At 53.7% G+C, this 5,399-nt stretch overlaps 1 protein-coding gene across 1 annotated transcript in view; it reads right to left on the bottom strand.

Annotated features, from left to right (window-relative positions):
• The window catches only part of ZMYM5 (zinc finger, MYM-type 5), a 30,956-nt gene extending 30,723 nt beyond the window's left edge, over positions 1–233 (bottom strand). Inside the window, exon 1 of the mRNA XM_008569091.1 lies at positions 35–233. The gene's annotated coding sequence lies outside the window, so the exon portion shown is untranslated. The remainder of the gene's footprint in view (positions 1–34) is intronic.
• Between the last annotated feature and the right edge of the window lie 5,166 nt (positions 234–5,399).

Raw genomic sequence — 5,399 nt, 5'->3', positions numbered from 1 at the left:
GGCGGGGCCTTCCGGGGCTCGGCCGCAGCGCCGCCGCCTCCGCCGCCTCCGCCTCCTCCTCGGGAGGCTGCGCTGCACCCAGCCACCCCCACTCTCGGCGGCCCTGCACTGGGAAGACAGCGGGGATAAGCCTCACCCGGTTCTGGCTGCGCTCCGCGGAACGAACCTCCCCTCCCGCGGCCCACCCCCCCTTCGGCGACACGCGCAACTCCGCTCGGTCCAGTCCCGGGTTTAGCGCTGGTGAGCAGGAGGAGGAGGCGGAGGCGGCGGCGGTGCGGCCGAGCCCCGGGAGGCCCCGCCCTCCGCGTGCTCACTGGCTGGCGACGAGGGCGGGCTGCGGTTCCTCGGGCAAGTCCATTGGCTCCGTCGGCCTTCCCTCAGGACCCCCTTCGGTGGGGTGGTCCGAAGGGCTGTCCGTCAGGCGCGGGCCACGCCTCCGGGCTTGCCGTTCCACTCCCCTCTCCGCCGACCCTCGTCTCCCGGCCGCGGCCCCTCCCCTCCGTTCCCCCGCCCCCACCCGCCGGGTCCGCCGGGGTCGGGAGCCCGAGCTCTGTCGCCCGCGGTAGCTCAGCCCCTGGGGCCCGCTACTGGGACCGCCGGGGAGATTGAGGCGGGGCCGCCTGCGATCCCGGGCCCGGGCGCCCAGGCCGCTGCAGCGGCCCCCAACGACTCTGCTCGAGGAGAGACTCGGCCTCGATGCCCCAACGTCCTCCCTGCCCAGTTCCTGGACGCCCCCCGCGAGGGTCGAGACCCGGAGGGCTGGAGCGAGGCCGAGCGGGCAGTCGGGTCGCGGGGGGAGCGGGTCCCGGGGCGCGTCGAGGGCAGTGGAGGTACTTCCACCTCACCCCGTGGGGAGTAGTCCCCCCACCTCCCGTCATGGCTGCAGCGGGAGGGGACGATGTCCTCCATCTTGTCGGGACCGCTGTGGAAACTTGGGGCCCCTTGCAACCCCAGCCCCGTGGGGCCGGGAAACTCGTCCCTAGAAGCCCCTGCTTGTTAGGTTGGCGAGACAAAGGGATCAAAGGACTCCGAGCTAAACGTTTACCACGTCAGGGAGTTTATTTCTAGCAAAGCTGGAGGGGAGACTGAAAGATCACTTCCTGCCCCCTCACAGACCATTAGAGGTTTTATAGTTTGAATTAAGGGAAGAGCTTTGGGTGGAGAGTATAAGTTTTTAGATAATGTTTGGTAGCTATTTTGAGCATTCAGCACTTTGTAACGGCTTTGCGGTTTTCCTGTTTCGCACAAGATTCTGTTTTGCACAAAACCCGGTTTTTCTCGGAAAACACTTCCTTTAGAAAAAGGGAGGGAGTAGGGGCCAGGGCGAGGAAGCGGTAACATGGCTGTGCTTATGCTAAGCTGACTGTGAGGCCTAGTACGGCTGGGCTCTGCCCTTCGGCCGAGGGCACGGCCCCCTCTTCCGGCGTCTGCGCCCGCGGGGGCCGGGGGTGGGAAGGCGGGACGGTGGGGAGGGCGGGGCGCCGCTGCCCACCTCCCTCGACGTAGGTGGGGGAGCTGCGGCCTTCCCCGGGGGTCGGCTCCCGCCGCCTGCGGTGGAGGGGCCGGGGCTGCCCCAGGGCGTCTCTCAGCGCCGCCATCCCCAGCTCCGCAGCCCCGGGCGCTCATCCGCCCCGACCTCCCACCGCCTGCCACAGCTCCTGGTCCTCAACTGTTGGTGGAGGCTCCGCTCCACAGCCCCCTCCAACGCTTCGCCCGACCGGCGTGGCCCCCGCCCGAGAGCCCAGCCGGGTGCAGACGGCGCCTCGGGCCCCAGGAGCCACCTGCACCGGGGTCTTCTCTTTTGTTCCTCGTCTACACTTACGTCTTAGGTGGATGTCATGGTGCTGGGCGATTTCCAAGACTCCACGTAAAGAAGGAAGTGATGGCGCTGTCGTCTCGCCCTGGCGGTGGTTAGTGGAATTACAACGGATGGTGAAATACTTTGTGGCCATGATGTCTGGAAATCTAGATAATGTGATTTTTAAAAAACACATGGAGTTTTTTTGCTTTGTTTTGTTTTTTACTTCTATTGGGTAATGGCAAATGGTTTATTCAATGACAATCAGACACAACCATCCAAAACAAACGCATGTTCATGGGTTGATGAGTACGATGAGTAGGACTTGGTGCTGTATTTCATGGCTATTTCTAATATTGCCAACGTTTTTTAAAAGTTCTCAGTCATTAGATAGAAATAAGTGAATTAAACGTAATGCCAACATTTTAGTAACTACTGTGAATTAGAACCATCCCTTTTTTGTTAAACATGTGTTAAGTGCAAAACCAAAGATACATTGAGTTTATAGAGAAAGGCTCCATAGAGAAAATTTAAAGTCTATACAGACTTTAATGTCAGGCTCAGTAGCCAGGCACGTGTCACAGTTTCTGAAGACCTGTCTTTCCCACAATTCTATGGCAATGGTGCTGTTCAAAACTTTAAAAAATATATTTTTTAAAGATGACCGGTAAGGGGATCTTAACCCTTGACTTGGTGTTGTCAGCACCATGCTCAGCCAGTGAGCTAACCGACCATCCGTATATGGGATCTGAACCCGGGGCCTTGGTGTTATCAGCACCGCACTCTCCCGAGTGAGCCATGGGCCGGCCCCCAAAGCTTAAAAATTAATAATATTTGTTTTCCCTGATAGTGGCAAGAGTACCAGGTTCATTTGCCAGTAACTCTCACTTTGGTATGCTGCCATGATTTCAGGGAGTGTTGATAATTTAGAACAAAAAGATTTTCATTGGTGATGATGTATTCTCTAATAAATTTAGTGTCACATAAAAGTAATTTTACAAATACATTTTCTTCACTGAAAATTGACACAATGGTGCCTGTACTGACCACAAAAGCAAACTAAAGAGGCAGTATGTTGTAACTGAATTACATAAGAACTTTCCAGGGCAGAAGACTTGCATTTCGATTCTTGTTTGGTCGGCTGCTAATTAGAAATCCTTGGTAATCTCTTACTCTGTCTCAGCCTCACTGTTTTGTAATAGAATAATACAGGATATCGTAAGGTCCAAATTTTGAAAAAAAGTGTTAAATACAAGACAATGTTATTTATTATGAATCTTTTGATGATTAAGAACTTATGGGTAATGTAAAGGCAGAGTAGCATTGACCAAGAGTACACAATCTCTGGACTCCCTTTGAATCTTAAATTTATCACCAGTTAGCTATGTGATCATAAGCAGGTTACTTAAACTCTCTCAGCTTCAGTTTCAACATCTTTATTTTTATTGTTATTATTGTTAATTTATTTTTTGAATCAAAATCGATTTGACATATTTTGGGGGTTGAACATTGAGATATGTTGATTAAATCAATATTACTAGAATACGTATTGTTACAAATCATAATTATTCTTTTTTTTTTTTTTTGTCTTTTTTCGTGTCCGGCAACGGATCACAACCCTCAGTGTCACACCCGCACCTCGCTCAGCCAGTGAGCGGGAACCGGTCTGTATGTGGGATCCGAACCCTCGGCGGGAGCGCCGCTGCACTCCCAAGCGGCGCACTGTAGCAGTGTGCCACCAGCCGGCCCTAAATCGTAATTATTCTTTGTGCCCCTTGTCCAACCTCTCCCCTTCCCCCATTGCCTTCCCCTCCCCCCTCTAATCGCCTAGATTTTTTCTCTCCTTCTGAAAGAATAATGGTTACTCTGTTGATTTGTTGCCTAGATGATCTGTACAATGCTGAGAGGTGTAATCAGGTCCCCCAATATTATCAGAGCAGATGCTTCCTCTGTCACTCTGGAATGGATTTTGTGGAAAGAGACATCCTCTTGTTTTCTTTGTCTCTACTGGTGACTCTTCTTGTGTGAATGCACTCCAGTGGTTGGTGGACAATCTGCATGGTGGTTGTGGCGGGCCACCCACGTGGAGGTGCTGTTTTTGGCATGCTTCTTGGCCCTGGCGGTATGCCCAGTTGTGGGTTGTGTTTGGTCCCCTTTGCATGCCTCTGGTCCCTGGGCATGCCCCAAGGTGCTGGCGCAGTGTGCCTGGTTGTGGGAGAGAGGTCTGGTCCCCCTCTTCTTGCCTCGGGTCCCTGGGTGGGCCCCGAGGTGCTGGCATGGTGTACCTTGTTGTGGGAGGAGGGTCCGGTTCCTAGCTCCATGCCTCAGGTCACTGGGTGGGTCCTGAGGCGCTGGCTTATTGTGCCTGGTTGTGGGAGAGAGGTCTGGTCCCCCTCGCCATGCCTCGGGTCCCTGGGCGGGCCCCAAGGTGCTGGCTTGGTGTGCCTGGTTGTGGGAGGGGAGTCCAGTCCCCTTCTCCATGCCTCAGATCCCCAGGCTGGCCCCGAGGCACTGGTGCAGTTTGCCTGGAAGTGGGAGCGGGGTCCGGTCCCTGGATCCAAACCTCCAGTTCCCAGGCAGGCCCCAAGGTGCTGGTGGTGTGCCTGGGCCGGAACTAATTTTCCGTCCTTTGCTTCTAAGGGGGGAACTTCCTGTGGGAACCAGTACTTGAGCCCTGTGGTTGTTTCAATGCTACTTTGCTGCTGTTTCCCTACGGAAGACTTTTTGTGCAGCTCAGGGTTTAATGGTTGATCTTATAGGTACTTCCAGCTCTCCAGAGACCCGGTGGATCTGTGTTCTGTAGGATCTCTGATCTGGGCTGGAGTTTTTTCATCAAACTTCACCCCATGCAATTCTGCATTCCTGATTAGTCTCCTCTGAGTGGTCCTGTGCTGATTGGGGGGTGGATTGGCTGTCCTTCCTGTGTCCCAGTGTTCTGATGTTCCCATCTTGCCCACTGCCTGTGCTCCAAACACTTCCTATGGGATGGGCCCTGCACTGGTCCCTTGTGATGACTCACCGGCCTCTGAATGGCTCCTTTTTTTCAGTTGTTCTGGCTCCTTGCTCCTGCGTGGGTACGTGGGAACCCTATAAGTGGTGTTGCTGTCCTGGGGGCCGCCAAGGCCCTCTTCTTTCCTGCCGCCTCCAAGTAACTCCATCTGAAGGGCACAGCTGCAGCTTCTGCCGGCTCCTGCTCCATGTGCTCAGCAGCTCCAGTCTTGAAGCAGCCGCGGCCCAAAATGCTCAGAGCAGCTTTTTCTTTCTCTCATCATGGTTTCTCCTGCCTTTCATGCACTCCTTAGGTCTCTCCTCTTCCCGAGCTCCAGCGGCCCCGGCTTGGCTGATGTTACATTTTTATAGTTGTAAATTTGGTTGATTTGTGGGAGAGAGTGATGCTGGGGACCTTCTATTCTGCCATCTTGACTTGAACTCTCCCAGTTTCATCATCTTTAAAATGTGGGTAACAAAAATACCTAAGAGGATTTTTTGAGGATTAAATGAATTAGCATTCATATGACACTTAGAATTGAACCTGGCACATAGTAGAAGATTCATAAATTTTAGCTGTTTCTGTTAATTTCCCATTAGCTCAGTGGTACAT

The sequence above is a fragment of the Galeopterus variegatus genome, unplaced genomic scaffold, assembly GCF_000696425.1.
Source record: "Galeopterus variegatus unplaced genomic scaffold, G_variegatus-3.0.2 Scaffold465, whole genome shotgun sequence".
In the NCBI taxonomy this organism is placed as follows: domain Eukaryota; kingdom Metazoa; phylum Chordata; class Mammalia; order Dermoptera; family Cynocephalidae; genus Galeopterus; species Galeopterus variegatus.
The sequence above is the reverse complement of the archived record's forward strand: the minus strand, read 5'-3'. Positions and strand labels throughout refer to the sequence as shown.